At 38.7% G+C, this 17000-nt stretch overlaps 1 protein-coding gene across 3 annotated transcripts in view; it reads right to left on the minus strand.

Moving 5' to 3' along the window:
- kank4 (KN motif and ankyrin repeat domains 4) overlaps positions 1 to 16487 on the minus strand; it is an 81318-nt gene extending 64831 nt beyond the window's left edge. The window contains exons 1-2 of one of the 3 annotated variants that reach the window (XM_023339902.1): positions 16408 to 16468; positions 12383 to 12525 (exon numbers count right to left, since the gene is read on the minus strand). The gene's annotated coding sequence lies outside the window, so the exon portion shown is untranslated. Of the gene's footprint in view, positions 1 to 12382; positions 12625 to 16407 lie in introns of those variants that run through there. The other 2 variants (XM_023339903.1, XM_014471046.2) reach the window with 2 other exon arrangements.
- Positions 16488 to 17000: the final 513 nt, after the last annotated feature.

Genomic DNA, 17000 nt, shown 5'->3' on the forward strand with positions numbered 1-17000 from the left:
ACTGGCACACTTCAGGAGGTCTTGTTTTAACTGCGTGTCTCTTTAACTAATTTCTGCTATGTGTCTGCCTGGTTTCTGCTGCATGGCTAAACTGGTTGGTCTTCCTTCTAATTTTAAACTATTTTACACATAATTCCATCTGCCTATGACTTAGTAAAGGTGTTAGGCTTCTTGAACTCTTTTATGTACAAAATGTCCGTTCTGTCCAGCAAAACTGGGTGGGAGGCACATTGTTTTGTTATTCCACACATTTTATCTATTCTATGCAGACACCCGATGGGAGTTAACACATTTTTTAAAGCAAAAATGTTTGCTTAAACAGTATTAAATAATATTTTTCTCTCAGAGTAATATTTGATGGTTTAAAATATGGCTTACAATACATTTAAGGGGACTTTTTGGGCCACAAAGTAGAACAGTGGCTAAACATAGATGTGTCTGCGTGGTCCCGGGTGGGAAACAAGTGTTTTAGCTGCTCCAGGAAAGGATGGTGAGATGCTGAAATGCACAAACACAGTCACTCACAGGTGGATCAGCAGCAAGAGTTCAGGGCTTATTAAATCCAGGTCAGAATCAGTCCCACTGAGGCCTAACCTGGTGCAACTCACACAAGAAACACATCAACACTTCACTTTGTTTGTGTCTGCACACAAACACACCTGTCTGAAAGCTCAAGCTAGCCTAAAAACATCTGTATGTTTTCATGCTTTTCTGCTCTGTTCATCCACATAACCAAGCCTTGTGCAACCCCTTAATGTATTATAGTTTTTTGTGAAACAGGACAGGAACATCAAATAACTAGAGTGCAAACACACAAAAAAAAGTTCTTTACACAAAAGTCTTGCATCTGTCTGCACTCTGTTATCTCATCCCTTGTTTTCTTCCTTCTCACTTTGTGCCTTTCCACCTGACTTCAATCATTTCAAATATGTGTGTTTTTGACCTTTGGTAGAATAGCATTCATCTCAGAAACTGCACATCTCTGTTAAAAATCCAAGATCTTTAAACTGTTACCACCCTTGAAGAAAACCTTTTGAAGAAAAAAAACAATCAATAGCCCACACAATTACATAGACAGGGGAGATAGAAATAGAATATATCAGCTTGCAAAATCATAAATAACCTTTACATAAATGCCAACACATACAGCACTCTGAGAGGACGAACAAGAGTTTAGAAAGTGTAGCTGCTGAAGAAACTGATTTGGACTCTGTCAAAAGCTGTCAGGGTAAAAATATGAAAAAAGAAAACACTCTCCCTCTCTCTCACACACACACACATAACTACACTGCAGAAAAGATGACAAACTGACAGGTCTCTGTCTCCTCTGTCTCCTATTCCACACAGCCACCACTGTGCAGAAACCGCTGGTGTTTTTCCTTTTGACAACAGAAGGTATATCTGCTGTCAGTAAATATTTTTGCAAAAGTGCGAGTTCTTCACTTTGCATGAAATTCTTCATTTGGCAGCAAAAGAAATTGCATTTCATTGATTATTCCATATGCTAAAAAGTGTTGGAATGAACAATGTCTTCATTGTAACTTCTCTGCTCAATAAATTGCTGCAAGACAATCAAGAGTCCATAGAGGTCTTAAAATAATATCTCTTTTTTAGACTAAAAATGCTGACATTTTGTTTACAAATTTATAGTCAACAGAGACAGCAAAACCCTGTCTCTGTTTTGCTGTCCGTCCGTCCATCCATTGCCTTACATGCTTATTCCTAGCACCAGGGGTGCTGGTGCCTCTCTCCAGTAGTCACAATCTTTTATTTGTATTAAATCTGTGTTTCTTATGAGGAGAGCTTTTTTTAAAAATGTCATATCGTCTTAAACTCTTCAAAATTTCACGTCTCTTGAAAAGACTGAGCTGTGCAAGATGGAAAAATCAGAACAAAAGACTAAATGTGACACTTTAGTCTGGACAGCTGAGACCTTCCAATAGTTCAGCAGCTTCCCTTACTCTCTAAACAGTCACATACTTGTGGTTTACCCTCCTCCTCTCCTTGCTGTTCATGTTGTCAGCAAGAGCAGTGTGACACTGCAAACAGTAAACCGCACGCGCTAAGTTTTGGTTTTTGAGCAATTCGGTCGGGAAGCTCACATGGAAGAGAGCTCTGGGTGTGTGCACAGTGTAGATAACTCTGGGCTTAGCACCTCATCACCCCCTGTAAGCACAGAATATGTCCAGCACAGGAGAGGCCCGGCAGTGAATGTAATGACCTTCCATTTGAGGAAAACGTGTAATCAAAGGCTGCAGGAAGGTGATGGAGTGGAAATGAAATACTGTAAAATTGAAGGCTTTGCTTGACACGAAGAGTTTGTTTCCCAGCTAAACATAAAAACAACAGTAAATGTGATGATTCAACACCTAATAAAAAACATACATTCTTTAAAGTTTGATTTTCTGACAGTTGTTTTCTTTATTGGGGTAAAGTAAAATAGGGTCAGATCTAAGAAAAACTCTTAAACAGAAATTAACAAATATGTGTTTTTAAGATATGCTTAAAAGATTTGCCACAAAGTCACATCTTATTATTTATAGTGAGAAATAATCCTTTTTGAAATAAAGCAGAGTCGATATCTTAACCCACTCCTATTTGGATTGTGAAAAAAAATAAAGCTTAGAATTTGGAAGCCTTGGTTTAAATCCTGGCAAGAGGCTTTCTGCATTGTTTTCTTCAAGTACCTCACACCATTCAAAAACATACATGTTAGTATGTTAGGTTAACCAACCACATACAGTAGACTGCCCTTAAGTTCTAGGTCACTGTAGGCAGATAAGTCATGCTGGCAGATCTGGCACCGGTGACAGCACCCAACCTCCCAAAAGTGAGTGAGGAAGATGGGGATTTATCACAACTATTATTGCCATCATAGTTTCTACCGGTAATATTGCTATTGAATGATTTCCTTACATTATGCAACCCTACTTCTCTGACTTTAATGCCTGGATATTTTATCATGTCCTAGATCTGTTAGTAGCCCTAAACCTGGTAAACCTCCCAGGGGAACATCTTTATTTAGATCCTGGACTACCACCACTGTGGAGGTTCAGCATATATCTTCCTTTTAGGAACCTCTTAGGAATTTTAAAATATCATATTCGACTACACAGTACTGGAATGTTGGATGTATGTATAGTGTTGTTTTTTAATTCATAATCCCAAGATAATGGCCATGGGTTTGTGAAGGAACATTGAATACTGTTGGAAGATTGAGCTGTTTATCTCACTTCTTCACCACAAAGATATGATAACGTGACTGCAGAAACAATCATACACCGAAACACTAAATTGATCTAAGCTAACTGGCTAATAGTCAGTCATCTCTAAAACTTCACCTAAGGTAGCATAACCTCCTCCCTTTCCTAGAGAGAACCACAGTCTCAGCTTTTGAACTGCTAATTTGCATTCAAGGAGCATCAAATCTGACTGAAAACAACCCAGCTGGGCTCTAGAGCCTCATGGAGTCTCATGCTCTGACTGCATCTGAAGTGCATGCCATCCACATAAACAAAGACATGACATCCTGATCCACATGTTGAATGTCTCTCTCATAAAAGAAATGTAATTTTCAACTCCCACTGCAAACAGATGTGACTTACTAAAATGCATGCAATGTCACTTCATGCTATTAGTGTACAAAGACAAACCTGGTCAGAATCTCTCTGAATCTCTCAACATTTGGGTGACACTTTGAGTTTTGGTGTAATATAGAAATGGAGAAAACACAACAAGCATTTAGGCTCCTATTTGCCTGCACTTCACTGCACACACCTGAAAAGCATACAGGCACCAAATTCCACCCTTAGAGGAGAGAAATGGTGCACAAAAATCCTGCTTTGGTATGTAGATCAGCTTTAGAGTCACAGTTTGGTTTGTTTCAGCAAGATTCAAACAAAAGAAACAAGCAAAATATTTTCTTACCAGTTCATACAGTGAACAATGTTTCTGTTCTTTGTACAGACAGTACAGATCAAAATTATTTAACAACAAAAAGCTGAAGGATAACTGTCAGTGTTGTTTAGAACTTTGAAGATTCGATATTGAAGGAAATATTTGAATTACTTTAGAGTTTGGATATTTAGACCAAACAGTGTACAATCTTCCATCTGTTGTGGGATACTATCAAATGATTCCTCTCCCAGGCTTTTGGGTCTAGCTGACTGTGACAGGCAGCTCCATTTGGAGTTCAGCCTGGTTTTCTCCATACCAGGGATATTTACATTTGGCTTGACTTCAGGAGAGTAATTAAGTTAAATGCAGAGCAAACTACCGTAATGCTGTTGAAAACTGCTGACATTAAGCACTGGTCCAATCCATCCTTCTTTCTCTGTTGTCAATGTAGCTTAATGAGAGACTCTAAAGTTGCCAAACAGCAGACTTTACTGTTAGCTGGGGATCCTCTTAGACTAGTGCTGCACTTTAAAGTTGCATTGTGTGGACTGTGGTTCCAAACCACAGCCCACATTCCTAATCTGTACTCCTTAAAACATTGTAGTGACCATGTGGTGTGTGTGGGCCAATCCAAAAAGGGTTGTACCACAGATTGTTTTGGTAAATATACATGCACCTTTATCTTTACAGAGTCTTAGTCTTAGTAGTCACATCAATTCAACATCCAATCAATAGCAGAGCACTTTAGGCTGGGCATAAACAGCTCAAAAGAACCACCATATTGCATTTTGGTTGAGACAATAATAAAGTAAGTGAGAATAATGCAGAGTCTGTCATGTGACCACAGGCTTTAGCCTCCTCCTTACCTGTTTTCTAAGTCTCATAGAATCATATTCAGTGCAAAAAAACCCACAATCCACCTCAATCCCCATTCGTGTCAATGTACATGTATCATCTAAAATGCTAAAAGGTATCTTTTAAACACTTTCTAGCACAAACTTAAATGCATCTCATTACAGGGGCGGTCATTTCCAACCATATTGAAACAGGAAGTTCCTGCCTCCTGAGTTCAGCAAATTAGAACACAGTATTTGACGACAAAGGTTCCATTAAGGAAGTCCCGTGTTACCCTCAGCACTCTAGGCTTCTCTCACGACAGACTCTGTTTTTTCCTGCGTGTCAATGCCAGGAACCCATTAAGTAGCAGCGCTGGGGAAACAATACAGGGATGGACCTATGCTATTGTTTCTCGTTGCTGCTCCTTGAGAAATCTCCGGCCTTTTCCGTTATTTCTGGCAAAAACCAAGCCAGCTGTATATACATAAAATGATCTGCCTAAGCCAAACAAATGCCATATTTTTTATTCTTTAATGAATACGCTGTAGTCCAATCACTGTCTTCTATCAATACCAATACAGTTCTTTGATTAAAAGGCAGTATTTTTTCTGCTACTAATGCATTTAGGGAAACTAAGTTTAACAGTCTGCTGCAGGTGTAGGTGATCTTTGGAGGGTCATGAGCGGCTTTTTCTAATGTTGAAGTATTGTAGCTGACTAAATCACTGGACAAACAGCTAAAGCATGCAGAACACCAGCCATCAAGAACAGAAATGACCACGTATGGGCGGAGGACAAAAACCATCATGTCACAATAGTTTTACAGTAAAATCCTAGTGAATTATAATTTTCCTTTTACAGCTCTAAACCCTAGCTTTTAAGGAAAAACTTTTTAAAAAAAGAGTATTTAGGCCAAAAAACTATTATGAGCACAGTTTAATTTGTTTGTATCTTTTTTCAACTTGGTTGATGGTTGTTTACAGCACATGCAACTTCCTATAAGCTTCAATGCAAACTTCTTTCCTGATCAACCTGGTACATCAAAAAAACATTACGACCAAACATTAGAGATCGGGTAAAATCAGATCCAGTCCTTACAAACTTCAACAGAAAAGCAATAGTTTCTCAGCAGCTGAGGGTCCAGACTTTCTGTATGAAGTCAAATGTAAAACAAGAGGATATATTTTTTTTTATCAGGCTACTGTTGCACTTGTCCATTGTTTATTTTTCAAAATTTTTAAACTCCCTTGCAAAAGGCAAGATCTATAAAGACCTGAAAAAGTGAGGCTGGTGTGGAGGAAGTTGACTGAGTCCTGACGTCAACCTGACAGAATATCTTAGGGATGGATTACATGGATGGATTAGCTGGGATTCTGTGCCAGTCCAACTCATCCAACATCAGTGTCTGACCTCACAAGTATTCTCAAGAGAAAAAAATGCTCTTTTTTTTCCTCTTACTTACACTGCCTTCTGCTTTTGTCTTCAGCAAAATGTTGGAAAATGCTGGATTTTATAGATTATTTTGGAATTTAAATAGTGCAACTGAATCCAGTTTAAATTACTAATTTCATTTTAAAAACTTTTTTTGTTTATAGTCTATTTTATTAGTATTTTAATCTTTTAAGGATGACACATTTCCGGCAATCCATTCCATCAGTAGCAAAGTAAACAAATATGCATATCTGTTTTTAACAAATAAAAGATGTCATCAATTCCCACTTTGTGTGTTTACAATATCAACCGCTAGTTTTCTTTGAAAACGAAAACCAAGCAAATGTCCTCCACCCAACGTGAAAACAAGAAACAAGGGAAAGTCTTACAGTATTGTTCCTCTGATCTCCATGCCTTCCCGCCCAACTCACTGACCCTTGTCCAGCCAACGTCACCCACTCACACGTCCACAAAGGAAGCTCCACAAAAACACACATACCATCATTTCGCACAGCAAAAGGCAGATCTATCCTTGCACATTAACACATTGTGCTTCAAAACATTTGCTCTTTTTCAGAGGCATGAATCCAAGACACTAAGGATTTATATTAACATCCATAATATAAAATATGTTACAAAAGCAGTAACATGTATCACAAAGAGAAAAAGAGCAACATAGTGATAGGGTAAATGATAATCAGTTTATTCCAGTTGAATGATTGTGTGACATTTAAAATTAGGCATTTTCATCAGTGCATTAAATGCTATGCAATTTGTATGCAATCTGATGCATCTCAGTGGGAAATAATTACTCACTAATAACCTCCAAATATGCAATCTCCTCATCAGCACAAATCAGAAACAGTTTGGATTTTCAACTCCATGTACTGCCATGTTTCAATTCAGGTGCTGGAATGAATAACGTTGAGTTAAATAACTTCAATTAATCTGCCCAGATATCACAGACTGAATCAGTTTGGAGCATGCTGTGCAGATGTAAGACATTCCTTTAAAAAAACAAAATGTGCTTTCTGTGCAAAGGCAGAAATCTGCCCACGCTGGCAATGATTTCAGTGCTGGCTGGCTTATGTCCAATAGTGGGCAACTGCAACCACAACAAACTCATGAATTGTCTGGGACAAAAGTGCTGAGTCCACAACTAGAGGGTAAATAAAAAGGCAGCTCACTCTGGGTTCTTTTAACTCTATTGTTTGATTGTTTTATATTACACATCATTTATATCTGTGTTTTTTAAATCTGAAAAATCTAATTAAAAATTGCAACACTGCTCTCAAGCCAAAAATTATTCATACCCTTGGCAGATTTAGGTTTAAAGTCATCTTTAAAAGATAAATTAAACTAAGACTATCAGTGAAAACATGCAAGAAGCTTTTTAGGATTGGTGTAATGCCAATCAAGGTTTAATTTGAAGACTGATTACTGTGGAGAAACTAAATAATTTTCAACATTCTTCGGAGGACAAACAGAAGCAGTCTCAATCTGTCAGCAGTAAGGAAACAGTTTTGGACCATCCACAAGTCATCTGGATTTCTTTTATATAGAAACATTTTGAATTTTTCAGGTAAAAGAAACAACAAATCCTAGACTTTATGAAATCGGGTATTTAGATCACAATCAGTGCTTTTATTTCTTTATTTCTACCCTGCAAGAATTGCTGTGCTACACAACAATTTTTTAGCAAAGTGCTGCAGTTAGTGGGACGCTGTGGTTTGCAGATTAGAAGTGTTGCTGGTAAAAAGTGAACGAACACCCCTGGTGTCTCTGTGAACTGTTCTGATCTGCTGACACCGATATAAGCGAACACACCTCCAGCTTTGGAATACCAGGATAGCAGGAGAAAGAGCTGTGAAAGCATGCACAGATGATCACTAGTGTCAGCGGAGAATGAGATTAGTAGTACCCTCCCCAGGCGTTCGCTCAGCTGGCGTGTGTGTATGCTCTGACTCCTGGCTCTCATGGAACTGTGTGTGTTCTCAGCAAGGGGTTTTGGCTGCTTTGACTGACACACACAAAGAGTTTAGGGAGTCCCGTCCCTCCCACAGCTGAGCTAAGAAGCCTTAAAGCTCCTTATTCCATGACTCTGCCACTTGTTTGATAAAAGAGAATCTGTTTCAAACCATTAATATCATGGAAATAAAACAATTAAAAGAATCTGACTTTAAGAAGGCCAGCATGCTGCAGACGTATACTCTGTCTGAAAACTTTTAGACGAGAGTGTACGCACATATATATATATATATATATATATATATATATATATATATATATATATATACGGAGAATTTAGAGAGACCAATTAACCTAACTGTCTAACTGGGAGGAAGCCGGAGTGCCCGGAGAGAACCCACGCATGCACAGGGGCAATCAACTTAGCACAAACATTTGCAGATTAACACACTCAGGCTGTGTACCCTGACAGAGGAATTTACAGGTTCAGTGAAGCCTTATGAGAAGTCGTGGATGTGGAAGTCTGTGGAATATGAAGCACATGAGGAGAGCTGGGCGTCCAGCCAGCTGAAGCACAGAACGCAGCCTGGCATCCACTGACACAGGCCGACTTCAAACACTCATCTGGGAAAATTATGGACCATCTCCATCCTTGACTTGCAGTTCTTGACACAGCAGATCTGCCCAATGCTAGTGGGTATAGACTGCATAATGTGTCATTGACTACATTGACTATTTGCCGGCATCTATGTTTAGGAAAGCAGGCTGTACTAATTACTATTTTGAAAGTCATAAACCACACCAAAAAGAAAAAAAAAAAAAACACACACGCCTACAGTGGGAGGGTTATGGGTTAAAAAGCACTGTATGGCCATTTTTTCATAGTGCAGCAGCTCTGTATAGGAGCAGCCATCCTAAAATGCTCACTGGACTGGCTACAGATTCTCAGAATGTGTCTGCATGTGCGACTGCTCCAGTGCTTCAATACACTGTCCATCAGATTAAGCTGCTATGCCTTTTCTTTAGTAGAATTCTACCTACGGCATTAGTCTTTAATGCCCTGCTTTTCATAGCAGAACCAAAGTAGGATAATCTTTCACAGGATTCTAGTTTCACATCGAAACTGCCTGTGGGTCTCAAAAGTGTGCATACTCCTGGTAAAATACTAGGACTTTAATAACTACTTTTAATGTGACAAACATGTTTAGCCCAGTGGTGCCCAAAGTCTGTCCTCAAGGGCCGGCATCCTGTATGTTTTAGATCTCTCTCTGGTGGCAGTTACAACCTATTCAGCATGTCAATGTTCTTCTTGGGCCTTCTAATGAGCCATGATTTGATCCAGGTGCATTAAACTAGGGAAAGAACTAAAACATGCAGGATTGTCAGATTGGTCAGATTAAGCCACTCTAGAACTCCCAATTTCACTGGTATATTTGACACAGAAAGAACATTGTACATTATTCAAAAACCAATATACCTACAGGAAAACATGGTGTGGGTGGAATCATGCAGTGGGGTTACTTTTCTTCAAATAAAACTGGGTCTTTTTTCAAGGTGGACGCAATTATGAACAGATCCAAATACGTCTTAATTATAGCCCCAAACCTTTGGGTGTCTGCTACAAGGCTGAATGGACTATTTGTTTCTTTTAAAGTCAGTCCAGAACTAAAATGAGCAAATATTCAGTACAATAATACAAGATTGTTGAGGACAAGACATTTTCTCACATTCTGACAGAGATGAAGAACTTTGGCAAGACAAAGCCCACACGTACTGCAAAGTCAACATATAGAATGCTGACAGTTATGCCCACTTATGTTATCTATTGCTTATAAAAACACATTAAGTTCACCAGCTCTAAACCTAAAGATTTTAGATGCCATCACATTGCATAATGTGTCGTAATAATGAAAATGTTGAATCCAGCTTTAAAGGTCAAAACCTCATCAATACAGAAACAATGATCAGAATTTTGTGACTGATTTTTGAATGTCCAGATAATCTTGTCAGTAAGGGCATTGATTACTGCTTCTAAATGTCACATGAGATAAAAACCCTTGCAAGTACAAGTCAGCTGCATTCAGGACAGTTGAAACATTGCAGATGCTTCCAGCAAAATCCACTGGGATTTGACAACACAACATTGCCCTCTGTGGCTTTAAGTACCATTAAGAAACATGGGGTGGAATGTGGAATACTTTAGATCTGTTATATACTGTCCTCAGTTTAGCAAAGGTTATCTTTGAACACTTTATTGTTCATGGGGTTTTTTTTAGCACTTTTAGATTCCTTCTATATTAATATTACACACTGGAGAGTAAGTTACAAAATACATTTATTATTAAAATCATAGTGTCTTTCATGCCAAGTGGGACAAATTTTCTCAGAATAAAATAGTACTTAATTGTGAAAAAAACAGTTTTTCTTTTTTTTCATGCAAGAATCTGAATAATTTGCATTTCTATTCAGTCCCCCAAAGTCAATCCTTTGACTGAAGGGTATTTTGCAGTTGTATAAGGTTTTAACTATAATGTATGAAATTCTTCATAATTATGAACTACTTTGTGTTGGTCTATCAAATAAAATCGATTTATCCATGTCTACACCTGCTTATCCTGGCAGGGTCAAGGGGTCAATCATTGGGCAACACAGAGACACATAGGACAAACAACAGTAGCTCTGCCAATGCTAAAACACAACACCAACACAGTGTGGCTTTTATACTTAACATGTACTGTAAGTGGTACGATATTCTTTAAAAATAAGCCCTTATGGAGGAGTCATTTAAATGCCAGTGCAGGTGGACCGGCTCTGCAAGAGTATTTTGCAAATCACCCAGTTTATCAGAAAGATGGCATGCGCAATTCCCAAAGACTCATAAAAATTCAGAGGTGCACGACCAGGCGCAGTGACAGCATGACAACAACAAGAGAGGTGGGGACGGCTCAATGCACCAACTATAAACCTAGCTATGACACTCCATAACCAAAAGTTCAACACATGTCAAACTGAAAATTTACAAAACAACCATGTAAATTATCCCGTTACAAGTTATCTGGAAAAAATGATTTTACGGAAAGCTAAGTATGCTAAACATTTTTGAAGTTAGCAAAACCACTAAGCAAAAAATTAGCTTTGGTATTAGCATATTAGCGAATTAGCAGAAATGTACCCACCTCCTTGTGGAGAAGATGCAGAAAAATCCCAGCCAGGGATTCTACATACAATCACAATAACTTAATATAAAATTTGTGGTTGTGAAAAATTACAAAATGTGAAAATATTTTTGGTGATTCTAATACCTTTTCAAGGAAATGTAAAATCAAGTAGTCTGTTAATGCTAAACAAGTGTACAACTTCACTTTTTCCATGTTTATGATTTCCTCCTACTACTGGCTTTGTAAAAACTACTTTCAGATCTGACCTCCTTCGAATAGGACACATTGCACAGAAACAAAAAAATCAATAGATGGTAAGCTCTTCAAAAAAAGGGCAAATTTGCTTGTTTTCATTTCCTGAAAGGTCGACATTTTGCAGATACATCAGACACTGCCGATTTGATAATCACACAACACGATGTGGTTACACTGAACGCCGGTGGCAGCCACCAGCGTGTGAGCCGGTATGACTCACCTCTCTGCACCTCCAAGAAAAACACACCGACACAAACACAAATAAACTCAGAAAGCGGGACGGGCACTGATCCGGGTCAGCCCCGTTTAACATGCTCCTCAGGTTGAGCACTGAGGTAAAATTGTAAGTGTAACAAACAAGACACGTGCACAGTATGACACCTATAGTGAACAGCCAACATTTAATGTGCAACTGCAGTCTGCCAACCAATCAGAGCCGACGGTCTGTGGCAGGCAAGCAGGCAGAGCAGAGGCTGAGACTAACTGTGAATACATGCAGACACAGGAGGGAGGAGAGGCAAGGAGGGGTTTGACAGTGAATGAGGGAGAGGAAACCAAGCGAAGACATCCCCACTGAGTGTTCACCGAAGCCATCAGCTGAAGCTGCAGATATGATCACTCTAAACAAATAATCCCCTGGTTGGTAACTCTTGAAATTATGCCTATTGCAACTATGTTTATGTAGATGGAAATATGATTTAAATGGTATGATGATACTGTTGATTGTTGCAATGTAGTAGTAAAAACATCAAATAATAAATAAGGGAAAACTACAGAGAGAATGCCAAAAAAAATATGTAGTGAAGAAATAAAATGCAAATAAAAATAATTTCTTACCTTTGTATGTGAGTTTTCTATCCTTTGTAATAAAACTGCAATTTAGTAGAAGCTTCTGCAGTTGTAGGACAAGTTACGTCTATATGTATGCTTCTTTCTGAGCATGAACTCGTCAGTCCTCTGTGCCAGCGCTTCTGGTCCACCTTAGTAGGTTTGTGAAAACACACACAAGATGGTAATGAATAGTGGAGAGTGAAAGGACAACACTACGCTGGAAGGCAGACAGTCTGCATGAAACAGGAGAGCTAGGAGAGTAGAGAGCAGACTGAGTAGGATGCAGGAGCTATTCTTCCCAACATCAGAGTGGCCGGATTGGAAACACCCACCTTCTCAGCATGCATCAAATGGGAAGCCCGCTCTAAAGTATGTGGACATGGAAAACTCCTGCGTGCAATGGGAGATCATGCCTGATGAACGGTGGCTCTAAAAAGTATTCGCATCCCTGGAAGAATTGCCAGATTTTTTAATGTAAAAAACAGACACTAAGGGAAGGAATTTTTAATACAAAAACCAAAAATATTGACCTGTTTGCATAAATGTGCACACCCTTAAACGAGTACTTTGGTAAAACATCTTTTAATTTAGTTTTAACACTCACTCGTCTTGGGAACACTTCTGCTATTAATTATAAAGCATCGGATAGCCTAGAAACAAAGTTCAGCTGCACAAGCAAGATTTTTTTTTTTATTTGCTCATTTGCATCTCTTAGCTAAAGGAATAGTTTGCAGAAAGATTACAAAAAATATTAAGTCATCTAACTGTAGAAAGATATCAGTGTGGAGCCAGGAAGCAAAAAAAAGGGCATCACCAGAAGAACACATTGTGACTAAGTCTGTAACCAAGTCAAAGTGTGGAATGCAATTAAACTCCTACCAAATAATACAGAACACTGAAATGCAATCAGAATTTGATTTGTTTATTTGTTTATTTTTAGGTTAAATTGTTAAAAGACATATATAACATTAAATGTGTAAAGTGATTTATTTTTTCCACTCATATCATTATTTTATGAAAATGTGGCATTTTTCCAAGGGTTTGTAGACTTTTAAGATCCACTGCATACACATGTGAAGCTGTGAGCGCTTGTTAACTTATGCTTAATGACATATTAAGCCTTTCTCCTCAGCCAAATGCAGCCTGTGAGATTTGTCCGCCGGTACTTTTTTTCAGTGGAAAGAAATAAACCGTGATAAGAGTCTTCATGCCTTAAACGGCTGCTAATGAGTTGAATTCGGGGCTCAAGATGTGTGTTCTTATAAAATCACTGCAATGATGTGATTAAACCAGCTGTTCCCAACCTTGAAGGATGCCCTGCAGGTCAAAGGAGGGGATGTAACTCTCAAACACGAATCCTTTAATTTGTTTGTGTTTTACTGCCTTATGCGCAATGAGTTCTTCAAATGAAATCAGAAAGACTGAAAACATGCTAATGATGTATTTCCAGGTTTGCTAAAAAGTGTTGCAGCATAGTAATAGTTCATCTGATGCAAATAACAAAATAACAACTGTGTGCAGCTGTGACAACAGGATTTGTACTGAGAGCTAAAAAGATTCTTGGAGTGCACCGCTGCCTGTCATTCAACATGCCTTCATTTTCCCATCAGTGATCTCCTCCTGACAGAGATGGAGCATGAGAGTGGGGAGATTTTTTTCTTTTCCTGGGCTTTAAAGCGTTCACACCACCTACATCTCCCAGGCCGTGCTGTGAGGGCTCCACGCCCCCTGGGACAAAGCCTGCTTTAATAAAGGCCAGCAGCATTGCACAGGGCATGCAAAGAACTCCTCGTTAACACAAGTTAAAAGAATAAAATATACAGAATTGCTGCATTTACATCAGGTGAAAAGAAACCAACCAACCAAATTCTTCCTTTAATAGAAATAATATTTCTAACATTTCAAAGCTCAAATCTGCTTAATGACTTAATTATGTGTTTAAAGTCTTGTTTCTATTGTTTTAGGAAAGTCATACTCTATAGCTGAGGACATGGGTGGTGGGAGTTGCCTTTTGTTGAAGAAGAAATTAGGAGGCGATGAGAGAAAGGCAACACAATAATGCTTCTTTATTATGCAGCCCCACGTTAGGATTTAGATGGACTAGGAGACGGGATGTGGAAAATTACTGCCCCATCAGTTGTATTTGTCAGATCCAGGGCCAACCTAAGGCTTAAAAAACTGAGAAGCATCCCCCAGTACTCTCTCCTCCAAACTCTCACACACCCCCAACTAATAGTGGGCCCCTAAAACCACCAGAATCATCATTCTTTGGTTGCATTAGCAATCGAGCAAAACAAAGCTCCCTAATATGTAAAAATGTTTTCATTGCGGGAAAAAAATCTAGTTGATTAACATGTTAATGCTTCTGAAGTACCCCACTCCATCTCTCGTAACAGCTAAATCCCTTAAACAACAGCAATCAGGATAAGCTACTTGTTTGTTTTTACATTTGGGTTTTTTGTGTGTTTTCTTTATTTTTTCTTAAAATAATCAGCATAATTTTTTGAGAGGCTAAAATAAAAACCAAACACCATTCCATTTGATAATTTCCATCCTGTACTCTGCCATTAACTTCTGAAGCCCTAGCAGAATTTATGAGAATTAAAAAAAACAACCATATACTTTAAAACATGCCCAACAAGTTCATAGACTAACAACAGTAGTGCAAACTTTTGAAGTGGAGGGGAAATGGTTCTAGGACAAGCATTCACTGACATTACAGCTGCAGGTCTTTAGAGTATGTTTCTACCAGATTTGCAGGCTGAATTTATTTCCTTTTTGTTCTTTATGAAAAGGCTCTATGAATGCCACTTTGACTTGGATTCTTTAACACATGAATGAATATTCTTTGATCAAAACCATTTCAGCTGTGACCTTATATCGTACCTGTCCTGCTCAAAACAAAACCTCAAGTCTTTTGCAGCTTCTAACAGTTTTTATTCAATTATTTGCCTGCATACATCTCCATCCATCTTTTAATCAACTCTATTCAAGTTCCTTTTAAAAACAATGCTTCCCCATAGTATGATCCTGCCACCACCATGTTTCACATTAGCTTGTTCAAGCGGAAGTGCAGCATTAGTTTTCAACAAATACCGTTTTTGTCTTGGTCTCATCTGAACAGAACTTCTCTTCCTAGACTTTATGTGTTCCTTCAAATAGAACTTTGCATGGCTTTCTTTGAACTATTTTCTTGACAGTTTTCCATAAAGGTCAGTTTTGTTGATTGCATGACTAGAGGTTGTCTTTTCAACAAATTCTTGCGCCTGAACAGTATAAACAGAAATTCTGTTTAGGCCCCCCAAACAGAAGCTCTGAACCAGCTCAGATTACAGCTTGGTAAATCATTCTCCTGATTTACTTTCTTTATTAATCAAGTAAATTTTGAAGAAAGTGTAGCTGTGTTATTTGGGATGAAATACCTTCAAATTATTCCATTTGTGAGATTTTTGCACACTGAACCAGTCATGAAATTTATATTAGAGTCACTCCAAAACCCGAGACTGAGGAGACATCCTATTCTGGAGCATTAGACTGAGGATACCTTTGGGAATATCAGCTAGTCTCACAGGAAGTACTAGACTAAACTACTACCGTCCATTATCTGCATCCTTGCTGCAACAACACCTGATAACCAAGGGGTTTCTTGAAGCTCGGGAACAGTATAGCTCAGCTCCATTGATGCAATGTTTGCTGCTGACCAAGCATCCACTCTGCAGCAGAAGCAGCAGAATAAACGGAACGTCCAGCTCGAGTATCGCCGTATGAAGAAAAAAATGTCCCCGCAGTTTGAATCCCACCGTGCAACGACGCACCTGTCGTTTCGCTTTTTTAGTGGCAACATTCAGGTGCTACGATACTCCCCTCATCGTACAAACCCACGCCAGCACCAACAGTCTGTAGCCCTTTTAACAAAACAGTGCAACTGATATTATTAAGGTGAGACGATATTAAACAGACAGCTCTTGCTGCGATCACAATATATGTACGTTTTCCCCCAGAAAGCAATGCACAAACAAACTGTATCTTACCGTTAAAATCATGAAGGAGTAGCCTGGTGACTGTCAGATGAGGAGATGGTCCAGTGAAGATGGTGATGATGCTGCTGGATAGTTTGCGGTCACATTTCCTGGATAATGTCGCCCCCTGTCGATTAAAACTGTGTACAACCGTTGTTAATAATTCCTAGGGACTGGACCGTTTTCTTAATATAGGAATGTAAAACTTTACTAATAATGAAACAATTTATAATTGAAACTGATACAAACACGGTATATGTTCAGTTATTATTATAATTGTTTTGGAGCATACAGCTTCCCGAAGCAATAATAATGTCAGGTTTGCAGGTAGAAAACGGATTTATGATTTCAAAATAAAAGCACGAAGTTGTTGACGTTTAGTTAACATTTTACATGTCATTATGCCACATTTTGGGTCTCAAACTCCAGTCCTCGAGGGCCGCAGTCCTGCAGTTTTTAGATGTGCCACAGGTACAAAACACTGGAATGAAATGACTTAATGACCTCCTCCTTGTGTAGATCAGTTTTCCAGAGCCTTAATGACCTAATTATTCTGTTCAGGTGTGGTGCAGCAGAGGCACATCTAAAAGTTGCAGGACTGCAGC

This window comes from Xiphophorus maculatus, chromosome 9 (genome assembly GCF_002775205.1).
Source record: "Xiphophorus maculatus strain JP 163 A chromosome 9, X_maculatus-5.0-male, whole genome shotgun sequence".
NCBI lineage: Eukaryota > Metazoa > Chordata > Actinopteri > Cyprinodontiformes > Poeciliidae > Xiphophorus > Xiphophorus maculatus.